At 41.3% G+C, this 13,228-nt stretch overlaps 1 protein-coding gene across 2 annotated transcripts in view; it reads left to right on the top strand.

Moving 5' to 3' along the window:
- The window catches only part of LOC123980197 (zinc finger protein 239-like), a 387,571-nt gene that overhangs the window by 70,789 nt on the left and 303,554 nt on the right, over positions 1-13,228 (top strand). The gene's annotated exons all lie outside the window — the stretch shown is intronic.

Raw genomic sequence — 13,228 nt, 5'->3', positions numbered from 1 at the left:
CTCTCACCAAGGCTCTTCTCCCCCGATAGCTCAGTTTGGCCGGACGGCCAGCTCTAGGAAGGGTTCTGGTCGTCCCAAACGTCTTCCATTTGAGGATTATGGAGGCCACTGTGCTCTTAGGAACCTTAAGTGCAACAGAAATTTTTTTGTAACCTTGGCCAGATCTGTGCCTTGCCACAATTCTGTCTCTGAGCTCTTCAGGCAGTTCCTTTGACCTCATGATTCTCATTTGCTCTGACATGCACTGTGAGCTGTAAGGTCTTATATAGACAGGTGTGTGGCTTTCCTAATCAAGTCCAATCAGTATAATCAAACACAGCTGGACTCAAATGAAGGTGTAGAACCATCTCAAGGATGATCAGAAGAAATAGACAGCACCTGAGTTAAATATGAGTGTCACGGCAAAGGATCTGAATACTTATGACCATGTGATATTTCAGTTTTTCTTTTTTAATAAATTTGCAAAAATTTCTACATTTCTGTTTTTTTCTGTCAAGATGGGGTGCTGAGTGTACATTACTGAGAAATAAAATGAACTTTTTTGATTTTTGGAAAATGACTGCAATGAAACAAAGAGTGAAAAATTTAAAGGGGTCTGAATACTTTCCGTACCCACTGTATATACGTCACATGAATTACCTCTGTGCTGTATGTTTGATAATGTACTCATTTCAATTAGTAATGCTGAATTGGACTATAATAACAATATTGATATATCATCACCAATTTAAATTATTTGTACAGGCTTCAATTGTCCCTCAGGGATAAATAGTGTTTTGAAATTAATATTGTTCAGATGCTGTAAGCGATGTTAGACAATATTTAGAAGTGAAGAACTAGGGACAAATAATAGGACCGTCCGCTAGAGCAGTCTCATTATTAACAAAGTACATCTTCAATCCTGTTTGTCAACAGCGTAGCCTAACACTCGCCTACTGTAACATTAAACATACTGCTGTGACCTGGGAGGAAACGAGTGAGGGAAATGAAAAACGGGAGGGTTAGAAAGTATTTAATGTTTTCAGAGGAGAAGTGATGAGGCGTATTTTTATTATTTAATTCATGGATTTCACGTGATAAATGACAAACTGACTGTCTCACACAGATACACTCGGTTGTTTGTTATGAATGCTGACTCCAGTCAGCTGATCATTTTGTTTTGTGGTGCATTTATGACAGGGTTGTTAACAGGGGAGTTGCAAAGCGCCCTCTGGTGGACAAACTATGCAACATTCATGACATGAGTGAGGGATACGTTGGGAGCGTCATGTCGCCGGACAATTATTTCGACAGACGCCTCACTATCGCGGGGTGGGGCGCGGTCATGGACGGCCGCTCTGCGAGAGGCTCCTGGCAGAAGCATCATTTCTCTTGGCACATAAATTGCCTGGAAATGTTGACGGTTTTCAGAGCTCTGAGGATTTTTCTGCCCGCTCTCCGCGGTCGCCACGTCCTTGTCAGGACCGACAACACGGCAGTGGTGGCCTATTTGAATCACCAGGGGGGTCTGCGCTCGCGCCCGTTATGCAAACTGGCACATCAGATCCTCCTGTGGTCCCGGCAGAGACTGCTGTCCCTCCAGGATTTGTGTGAGGCAGCTGGCTGGGCCACCCCTCACACTTTCATCCGGTTTTACAGTCTGGACCTTCCTTCTGCACCTGGCACCCGTGCGCTCTCCTCCTAGTCGTGCCGTCAGGTTCTGCACGCTGGGGGCAGGTGGGGTTTAGGCGCAACCTAAGTGGGTATCTCATTCCCATAGTGTCGTCACTGACGCAGTTCGAGTTCCCTCGAAGGGGAACTTCTCGGGTTACGTATGTAACCCTTGTTCCCCGAGAAGGGGAACGAGACACTGCGTCGGACCGCCATACCTCACCCGGCCTGGAGTGCCTTGCTTCCGTTCTAGCAACACCAATAGGATTGGAGTAGTTTCATTCATTTTCCAGCCCTGCCACGCCCAAAGGCGTTCCCCATAGTGTCGTCACCAACACAGTGTCTCGTTCCCCTTCTCGGGGAACAAGGGTTACATATGTAACCCGAGACGTTCCCTTATAGTTCACCCACGGATTCATACTGCTTCTTTGAACGTTTCAGAGCCGAACACATGCTAAGACATGACGTAGGTGTGAAAGTTCTTAAAAACTTTGAGACACAATGCTCACAATTTCCACCTGCAGACAAACACACAGAAAGAGATGCCACCTTGTATGATGTTAGAAGACTCGCACATGTGGGTTTTGATTAGTAACTAACAACAAGCCTCCTCCACATGTTGCTCACCTGCTACTGTGGAAACGGAATTGCGGCTGAAGAAATTCAAAATGCGAGTTGTCTTACTGAAATAAAGTAAACTGAGCAGGTTTAGGTAAGTAATTAAGTGTAGTTAAAATGGGATAATACCCGGCTAATAGAAATAGGGTAACGTATTCTTTCATATATCTTCATTTAAACATTACAAATATACTCTCACCACAGTCAATCTGTGGGAAAGACTGAGCCCTGTGATACTGCTGTTCATTTATATATATTTTTTTGAACATGCAGTTGATCAGAAAAGCCGATGGGGATACTAATAAGATAATTTTCCAACAAAGGAAAGTTACAAAAATGCTTGTGTATGCTGTCAGATATAGGCCAGGAAGGTGCTTTTTTTTTCCTCTGGTGAATGCAATGCGCTTCCGTAACCATGTGACGAAAAAGTGCTATTAGCTTTTGATAGCACAGCATATCCATGGACAGTAAATGCTAGTTTCTGTTAATTAATATCACTGGTTGCAGCCTGGACACTGTCAGGATGGTGCTGTTCCATCAGGTTGGTCTGTCCCATGCTGGGTCCATATGGGCTGATCTTTGTGTCAGGAGAATCTGAATGTCTGAACGTGAATAATTGCAACATTGCAAAACGGGTTTTTTTATGTTAGAAAACACAATTGGTATTGTTGAACTTGAATAATTGTATCAATAATTTGAAACAGATTTTTTTTAGTTTGAACCTGAAATCCAATAAACTTAAAACTGAATATACTGAAAATATAAGCCACCGTGGTGTCTTTGTGCGCTCATGTTCACTGCAGCGATTTTACACACAAAAAACTAAACCCGAACACTAAATAGTGATTAATGCACAGTCTAATATGAGGAATCTGTAGCATAAATAGTCAGAACATCTGAAGCTGCCTTCTGACATTATCAACAGCTGCGGTTCTCCGTAACTGACCATGGGTGTCTGTGACATACAGTCCAACCCTCACCTCTGCACTCGGAGTGCCGATGAAATATTTAGCGGACATTGATTTGAGATGGCTTATATCTTTTAATTAAATTCAATTTTATTTATAAAACGCTAAATCACAACAACAGTTTTCTCATAACGCTTTTCATAAAAGAGCAGGTCTAGACCGTACTCTGATATTATTTACAGAAACCCAACAAATCCCACCAAGAGCAAGCACTAGACGACAGAGGCAAGGAAAAACTTCCTGGAGCAGAACCTTGGCTCAGGTTGGGCGGCACACAGAGGTACAGACAGTAAAGGAGTAAAGGTTAATGTTGGTACAGACTGAAAGAATAATGGTACAGATATTTATAGTAATGGTAATGACCATAATAACAATAGGACTAGTAACAATGATTGTAGCAGAGGGTGTCGAGCAGGAATACAGGGGCAGCAATTCAAATTTGCAATGAGAAAACACTAGAGGCAAATTAAGGTATTAAAGGAAAGTAAAAGATATGAAATAACAATAAAATTATTAAAATACATCAAATACTAAATTTAAGATTATAGAAATAAAAAACTGGATAATTATTAGCAAAACAGACTAAGATGTAATTACATAGATTAATAAATAGACCTTGACCTTAACCAAGTACTTTTTGTGCCTAAACCTAACTGCAACATTTCACAACTTCAATAATGTGCTGTTTCATAATTGCGATGTTTCTAAACGCTAGTGGTTTATTTTGACAGTCTGACCGGACGTTGCATATTGGTTGTTGTTAAGCTAACTTGACCGCAGAGCCCTAAACGTCTAAAAAGGACGTAAAAAGCCCTTGACCAAGTGTGAATATTTGACGAGTTGGGAGTGAGAACGTGTTGGTAAGTCAGAATAGGGAAGCACACCTCCTCCCCCTAATAAACACAGGCACGCCACAGGGCAGCGTACTGAGCACTACGCTCTGCACAACCATCCACACCTCCAACTCCCTAATCAGACTGGCAGAAGACACCACTGAACTGGAGCTGGGTGGATTTGAGACAGGGCTGGACTGGCTGGCCATGGCATTTTTGGTCCAGGCAAACCAACAACAATCAGTCGGACCCTCCCCACCAATCCACCATCAGTGCAGTCCTCCTAAATATAAAAAATATAAAGTGTGTTTAAATAAACAGCTCAGGCAAACATTTGTCTTTCTGTGACTTGTATTCAAGTCTTCTGCAGAAGGAACTTACGGGGACACATACACACCAGAGTGTATCATCCGATTGAGCTGCAGTGTAACAGTTCATGCAGCTTTTCTCTTAGTTTCAGGGTCGGAGTACTATCTCAAAGGAACATGGTGTCTTTCATTGTTCCCTAGGGGACACTCAATCTGAATCTATAGGAAGACACCCATGTCCAAGGTACATGTGGTGAACCTCTTAAAGTCCTGACCCCTCTGGACAAATGTTAAAGCATCACACACACATTTACCTTCCATTGCCCCCATACCCAGGAGGCCGGAGGCCCCTAGTGAGATCAGTTACATGGCAGTGTTTTAAAGATGGTTCTCTTGAAATTTCCATTAAAGGGGCATCTGTGAAATAACAAAAAGACAATATTAGTAGCCTACACAACTATCAAGCGTCTGTGGCAAGAGCCCACCTGAAATATCTCCCACCTTCAAAACAAAACAGTCCATTACTGATTGGTGTAGCTCACCGGCTTCTCCGGCTTCTCCGACACTGCCCGCTGCCCGCTGCCTCACACAGCAGGCGACACGATCCAACCCTCCTCTCCAACCTTGACGGGCTCCTTATACCTGCAGCTGATTAGCCGCAACCAGCTGCAGCTGCGAGAATGACGTCACGGCACCTGGAGAGAGAGAGGGAGAGAGAGAAAGAGGGAGAGAACACCTGGACCACAAACACCACCCAACACAGGACCTGACAGGACGTAACAATGTCAAATAGCTTGAGCTGTGCTGTTTGGCAGTGAGCGATCTCCAGCAGCAGGTGACAGTCTCACTTTATGATGTTACGCGATATTATTATTATAGACCTTAATTGAAGTGGGGTAAGACGCCCCCCCCCCATGGTAAATCTTACAAAAAACATAAAATGACCCAATTTTTTCTCTCAACATTTCTTCTGTCTGCCACTCGTCTCACTGAACAAAAAATTTCCTCTGTTTCATCACAATTATTTAAGTTATTTAATGACCTAATTTGATCAAATATTTTAGTCAGTTAAAATAAGCTGTACATTTTTTTTATTGTGTTCTATATATATATATATATATATATATATATTTATTTACATTAAGGGGAGCCTTAAGATAAGTTAACCAGTTGTTTGGTTTGGTCAAAGTAGTAAAATCCTAGATTAGTATGTTTGGAGTAAGACGCCAACCCCAGTCGCCGTGCCCCTTTATGGTTGATCGTTTGTAAAATAGATGTTATTTAGACAGACCCGTTAGTCAACCAGCAACTTCACTGTCAGGTAGTCTGAGGTTAGAAACTCATATATGTTGACATTTCTAGCTAACAAGCTAGCTGGCATGCGCATATTTTACCTCAGACGTTCTGCTAATGGAGTTCCAGCAAACTCACTATTTAACAGTCTGAGACATAAATTATAGGACAGCTAATGACATAAGGCAAGGCAGGTTCATTTCTACAACATAGGTCTTTAATACTCTTGCTTTTAACCAGCTACTTGTAGGTTATTTTATCTGTAATTTGGACATATTAAAGTGATTGTAGAATTTCATTTATTGTCTCAAAGGGCTGTTCAGGTGATAGTTGAATATTAAAGAAACCCAGATATGACAGGACATTTAACAGTTAACCACACCCCAGACATGCCTTTAGCTTGTCTAAATTAATCCCAGCAGTCTTTTTGATCCAGTCCTTGTATTTACAGACATCCATGAATCTAGCTTCTTGAGCACAGGCTATTACACCAGAGGAAGAATGGACTCCATAAATCATTTCCTTGTACACCACTCCTCCACCAGAGTCACCCTGTGAGAAAGATTTATACATTGTTTGTTACAGACATTTGTATTATTTATTTATAAACGTATTTATATATAAAGTTGAAATACATCTAATGAGAAATAAAGTGAGAAGCCATGCCAACTCACTGGACATGCATCCACTGCAATAGGACTGGAATCAATAATTTTGCCACAGAACTTGTGGTCAAGTGGTGGTTTTATGTCTTCGTCTTTGACCCACGGACATTTCACAACGTTAATGTTGGCACATTTGAGAGAACTTGATTCGGATCCTAGATGAGAAGAGAAAGTGTTTTTTTTGTATAACACATCTGCTTAACTTTTACGCAGAGCATCATTCTACCAACAACTGAACACACTGCTGTCATTTACCAAAGGAATCTGATTATTTGTACTTTTATAAAACTGCATCCAAACATCTTTAAGAGTCGAACAGCAACTTCAGCTATTAGCCTGCTTTATTAAATAATGTCTCAACTGGCTTATGAAACACCTTGAAATGTGCTTTCTTTTCAAGTTGAGCTTGAAAAGAAAGTGTATATAAGCAAAAATAAGAAAACTGACTGTGATAATAGTAAAAAAGATTCCACTAACTTTCTTTTGTACCATCAGATTGTGCAGTTGTTGCTCCATGACCTGCAATCTGAACCAGCTCCCGTCTGATACAATACATGAGAGCGGTGATAGAATAAAAAAACAAACATTTTTTAAAAACAGTTTTAAGTCTAAAAAAATGAACAAAAACAGAAACTACTTTTACCACAAACAATTTCACATTTAAAAAAGTCTCTTGAACTCAGACTCATTAAAGGGGAAAGATCCCAACTCACAGTTTGGGAGCCTGGGAACAGTCAGGAAGTTTTACAGGTTCAATGTCAGTAACTTTTTCAGATAGCTGCAGTAGCATGATGTCATGGTCCTGAATGTGCACATGTTCTATGATTTTCACTGTTCTTCCAGGACCTGGATGCACACCTAAAACTGCTTGTAAGGACCTACAAGAGGTTAAAGGGTTAGTTTTGATTTTTTGAAGTATGGTTGTAAAAGGTGCTTATCCATAGTCAGTTTTACCTGGAGTCTAGATAACAGATTCAAGTGCCAAAAGAAAGGACTATGTGACGACAAAGTAAAGCAATGAAAATGTTCTAAATATAGTGTACTAGCACACACTTGTGATGTAAAGTAGTATTGACGGAGCAGTGGATAAGACCCGTCCCTTTGGTATGAGCAACCGGTTTTAACTTCCCACCGCGAAACATCCTGTGTCCCTGAGCAAGACCCGTAACCCCCAGTTGCTCCAGAGGCGGGTGACCTCTGACATACAGAACATAACACTTGTGAGTTGCTTTGGATAAAAGCGTCAGCTGAATTAGTTAATGAAAAGTTTTTTAGTTTGGTATTTTGGGGGAACTAAAATATATTTTGCTTCTGTCCCCATCCACAGTATTGCATTGCTTAGCTTCTGATCCAGGACTCCTGTCTGCTTCTTCAAGCTGGGGGTGTGCTGACAGCTGTCTGGCTAATACACTGACTATGGATAAGTACCTGGAAATACTTTTTTTCTCAGTATTTTAGGTCAGTAATTACTGAACATGAACATAAGCAATGCTATCTTCATTTCAGGAATATGTACTGATCATCATGCTTCAGGGTGTCACAGGTTTGTGGTGAAGGCAGGGTGGACCAGGTTGGAGGACCCAAACGCAGGACACAGAGCGGAGCAGGTATGGTTCAGTGGTTTTAATATAACAAAAAGCGAGCACACTTAGTGTGGCTTAGAGTGGCTGATAGACTGAGTCCAAAAACAAGGGCTGTCCAACAGAAATACAAAATACAATAACGGCAGGGAAACAGGGCGAGACGACGAGTGAGGCTGACGACACAAAACACACTGCTACACAGGGTGACAACATACAATGACCCAACAAAGACAAGACAGAAACACCAGGTTTATATACACACAGGGACTAACGAGCAGGGTGGGAGCAACACAGGTGACAGACATGAGGCTAATGAGGCACAGGCAGGGAGAGAGAGAGCAGGGGAAAACAGAGACAGACATGCAGAGGGATAACTGGGGTAACAGACATGACAAGGGTTACCAAACACTAGACGACAGACAAGACAGACCCCCAAAACCCAACATACTATAAGGAAAATACTAACTAAAAACTGCAACACAAAGAATGGCTGTCCGGCAGAGTGTGACACAGGGCTGTCATATTGTGAATGAGTTTATGAGTGATCGATATATTGTTATTCAGTTTTTAAGTAAAACTGTCACTTACACTGTCCAGCAGTGAGCCGCAGTGAGAATCCACTGGGAACTGATCAGAGAGCCACCACATCTGAAGTTATTATTCTCATCAGTTATTTTCACATGGTACAGACGCTCCTTTTTGTCACAATCGTGACCATTAAAGATTCTTTTCTGCAGATCCACCGCTGTGCTCGCTGTGACACCTGAAAGAGGAAGTTTTCCACCAGGTGACTTAGTCTCTGTAAAATGTGCTAAAAGCTCCTTTGGAAGTCCGGTATCACAGTTTTCACAGTTTCCTTTTTTGAAACTCTTTACACAGCTGTCTTTACAAAGATGAAACCCAACATAACAGTTAATCTTACATCCAGAATGCACTAATGCCACCAAAACACTCAGAATCCACTCTCGTACCAGAACACTGATAATATTTGTCTGAAAAACATATTACAAATTACACAGTGACCTAAAACAACACCCACAACCGGTAGCATTGCAATATCTATCACTACTGTCTTTAAAGTATCTGCATTTGGTCATGTAGTAATTAATTTAAGGTTACGTGCAGAGGGATCATAATCAATAAACAAAATAAAGGAAGATTGATGGGGGAAAAATCGTGCTGTTGAGGTGTTAGAAAGAATGTAATCACTAAAGTTATCTAAATGAATGTAACTGTATAAGAAATGTATGTAAAATGTTTGATAACCTACAAGAAATGTAAAGCTGGACCGGTGAACCCACATGCTCACACTCAGTTAAAGCCTTCCTAGAGTGTGTGATCAAGATCTGTTTGGAACTGGGAATTTAAGGTTCAGATGTACTCACTTTTATAACTGCGTACCAATATGTTCATCCTTTAATGTGTGTATTTGAATTGAATGTAATATGTTTTCTTCATCTGTGTTTCTTTCAAATTTATAAGGTCACTGTAGGCAACCGGCTTAGAGGCTGCAGGAAACTGGGGAGGGTCTCCTTTAAAGGAAAATTTGATCCAAAAGGATATTGCACAATGAAAATGAGGTGATACTTGTTTTTGTGAACTCAAAGAACCTAGGAAAAGGATTTAGGAGATGACGCAGTTAGAAATCCGCCATGTTGCGTACGTGGCTGTAATTTTGGGGGGTTTATATTTCAGTTAACAAGGAGTGGCCGTTAGACATTATTCCTGAAGGTGGAGGGAAAACGTCTCCAGCAAAATTGGGGTCAGTAATCTCTCTAAGAATTAGGAATTAAATGATTGAATCATTTAATATCAGGATAATGTAAAGTTAATGTCCAATGATTTTAGAAGGCTAATCTGAGTGAATTTGAGTTTTTTGAGTAATCTTTAGGATATTTATAGGAGACTCCTTTGAGGAGGCTAAAGTGATCTCAAGTGCAATTCATTTTCTCCGGTCTATTATTGAGGGAAACCCAGCCAAGAAGAACAAAACCCCACAGTCACAAGTTCGTATTGATATCTTGCCTTATGTTCTCTTCTGCGTCCAGCATTCATTGTGTCCAAAAGGGACGTCTGATCCATTAGAAAAAGAATGTATGCTGGTTTTGTTAATTTGCAAAGCTAACTTGCCTGCAGTTGTGATTGTGAGTATGACACACTCCGTCTCTACGTGTCAGCCCTTTAACTGATGTGCAACCTGTCCAGGGTGAACCCCACCTCTAGCTCAGTGTCAGCTGAGACTGGCTCAAAGATTGGAGGAATAGCTATGGGATGGATGGATGTGAATGTTTACAAATAGCTAGTAGGTCTAGTTAAAACAAGATCTTCTATACCTTTCTCTGACTTATTGCATCTTCAAACTCTTCACACTAAATAAATACTATCTCAAAGCATATAGCAAAGCAAAGTAGCACATATGTAAACAATAGCTGACTACTCACCAGCCCACAGCAAAAGGAGAACACCTGTCATGCCATCCATCTCTTTCAATGACTGTCCTCCTGGTGCAACAGCGGTGCCTTTTTAATCTGTCCTGTTGGCCTCTGAGCCACCAACCACTTCATTTATCTCTACAACTCCATTGGCTATACATGTTTGCACTTATGCAAAACGTTGATCCCTTATCAAGTGTTCCTGCCCTTGTGATCGTTGCCTCTGTTTTCTGTCTTCCGTGCTCAGAGAAGCCTATTTTAAATGTTAACTGTCCACTGAAGATTAAAAACAAGGTTTTTGATAACTTTATGTCGGTAACAGTCAGATATTTCATTGGTTCTTTAATAACAGACGAGCTCACAGTTGTTATCTCATGAATTTGCCTCATGGTGTGATAGTAGCCTGTATCTAATTTTAATACATGAAACTGACACACAAAGGCTCCTGTCCCTTCAGTGTCTGTATCCAAATGTTTATTTAAATCCCACTATCTTACTGTAACTTTACACAATGATCTTTGTGTTCACTGACATTTTAAAATCATCTAACACAACCATTTTGATATTATTTTGATAGACCTATTTTGCTTATAGCTTACTATTAGAATATTACTTTACTTTACTGTAGCTAAGATATGAGATGTTGTTATGCATTGGTAGTGAAATGTTTTGATCAGCCAAAAGTTTGATCAGAGTGAGAAACATCTGGATTAATTTAGGCTAACATATTCTCCATCACCCAGCCAGGTTTCAGTAAGACAAAATAAATCAATATCATAATCTGATATTAGTTCATTTACTAGTACACCTTTAGAAGAGAGAGATCTGATGTTTAAGAGTCCACATTTAACTCTCCTATTCGTTTGCACTATTGCTCTTGTGGTTTTAATTTTTATGGACAGGTGGTTGGGGGGCAGACACCGTCACTGTGGGGTTTTGGGTGGGTAGCTGCTGAATTAGAAGGGCAGAGAAGTGTGTTAGACTGTGACTCTGCCTCCTGGTCTCAACTCTGGGTTGTCATGGATTTGGTCCACTAATAAACTTGGTCAGATTTCTAGAAATGAGAGCTGCACCTTCCCAAGTGGGATGGATGCCGTCCCCTTGAATCAGACCAGATCTTCCCCAGAAAGTCTGCCAATGATCTACAAAGTCCACATCGTTTGCTGGACACCACCTCGACAACCAGCGGCGAAATGATGCTGTTGAAAGCCCTGAACGAAGCCAGTAAGTGAACCTTTGGCACAGATTAGTTTGGACTGTTCTGACACCAAAGTGAAGACTGAGCCTTCACGCACATTATGAAAAAGACCCTGAAGAAGCTCGGTGTGCTTTTGGTGGACGTTTCTCTTTAACCATAAAGCACAAAGACTTTTCTGTTTGGTCGCTTTCCTTCCTCGTGGACGGTAATAAGACTGAGGTTTGAAACACGTGTGTGCTCATGACGCGTCACACAGAGGTAGAAGATGTGTGTTTTCTCTCTCCACAAGACGACAGCAGGGAAGACGACGTTCAAACTTATAAAAAGAAAGAAGGTGAAAGTGTCTCCAAACTGAAGCTGTGAGGAAATCATCCCAACTGTTCCCCATCAAACCAGCACAGAAACAATCCATGTTTGATGTTTTTAATTCATTCTGTAATAAATGCACACTCACAGGTCGTAACAACACTGACAGCGTTTCCATTATTATCTCCGGATGCTCCCGTCTGCTTTTAAGAGTCCGCTGTTCATATTTGATGATGTTTAACAACGTTATGAAGAAGTTACAGATCGAATGAAAGTGATTTTTGACTTTAACGTGTCAGAGCCTGAGCATCTGCTCTTGGGGTCTTGATTCTCATATGAGCGCCGTCAGTGCTGCCCACAACCCTGGAGAATGCTGCAGATCCAGCCAGACGTTCAAAGCCAGCACCAGTTGTCTGAAGCTCACGAGGCGGTGGACAGTAGATGACCCTGTTTCTGAGGATTTAGTGATCCACCCTGTGGATGACATCGTTCACCGTGGGACGCCAAACGCTCTTGAGACGACGCAGTAAGAAGTTGCACTTGCAGGCCAAAACAGGAAGATCTATCAGCATACAGCAAACGGATAGTTATTACATGACACAAAAAATATGAAGTTACTGTTCAAAGACACTTTCTTCATGTAGTGGTCCAGTATGAGATTTTGGTCTATTTTGCTTCCATGTCTTCTTTAACTCTGAAAATAAAACTTCAAGAATCCACCTTTAGATGATGTGTGTTTTAAGCTTACCAGAGGAGAAAGTCCCAGACTCCCTTCAACAATCCTGCAGTTTAGTGACTTGTTGAGTTAGAGGACACTTTAGAAACTTTGTGAAACGCTGTCTACGACAAACTCTTAATGATTCTGCCTTCTTGTAAATTCAACATTAAATGTGACACATGAAGTTATTTCTTTCTTTGTGTAAAAACACGATGAACAAAAAGCTTCAGCAGGATATTTTCATGAGCCTCTGATGTGATAATAACAAGCGCTTCATTAAAACTCTGCTCTGTGTGAAGCACACTCCCTCATACACATCAAATATGATCAGCTGGTTTCAGGAAACCAACTAACTAAACTTCATCTTCTGCCTGAAATCAAGGAGCCGAGCTCAGAGTGACGCGACACGCGACAGTGGATTCCGGAAGAACGAGTACTGTGGTCTGTCTGAATTTTGCACTGGGTGGAGAACGAAGTGCGAGTTTGTTGGTTGGTGAGTCGATTAAGAGGTGGTGTGGGATAGCATCGGCCGACGGCCTGTATAGGTCCGGTAGCGGTGCTATTTCACAGCTTCTGGTTGCTCATTAAACCAATAATCTGGATAGGGATGGCAGGGAGACAGGTGGATGGTATGGATTACAGTGAGGCAGAGGGAA

The sequence above is a fragment of the Micropterus dolomieu genome, linkage group LG12, assembly GCF_021292245.1.
Source record: "Micropterus dolomieu isolate WLL.071019.BEF.003 ecotype Adirondacks linkage group LG12, ASM2129224v1, whole genome shotgun sequence".
NCBI classification, from domain to species: domain Eukaryota; kingdom Metazoa; phylum Chordata; class Actinopteri; order Centrarchiformes; family Centrarchidae; genus Micropterus; species Micropterus dolomieu.
The sequence above is the reverse complement of the archived record's forward strand: the minus strand, read 5'-3'. Positions and strand labels throughout refer to the sequence as shown.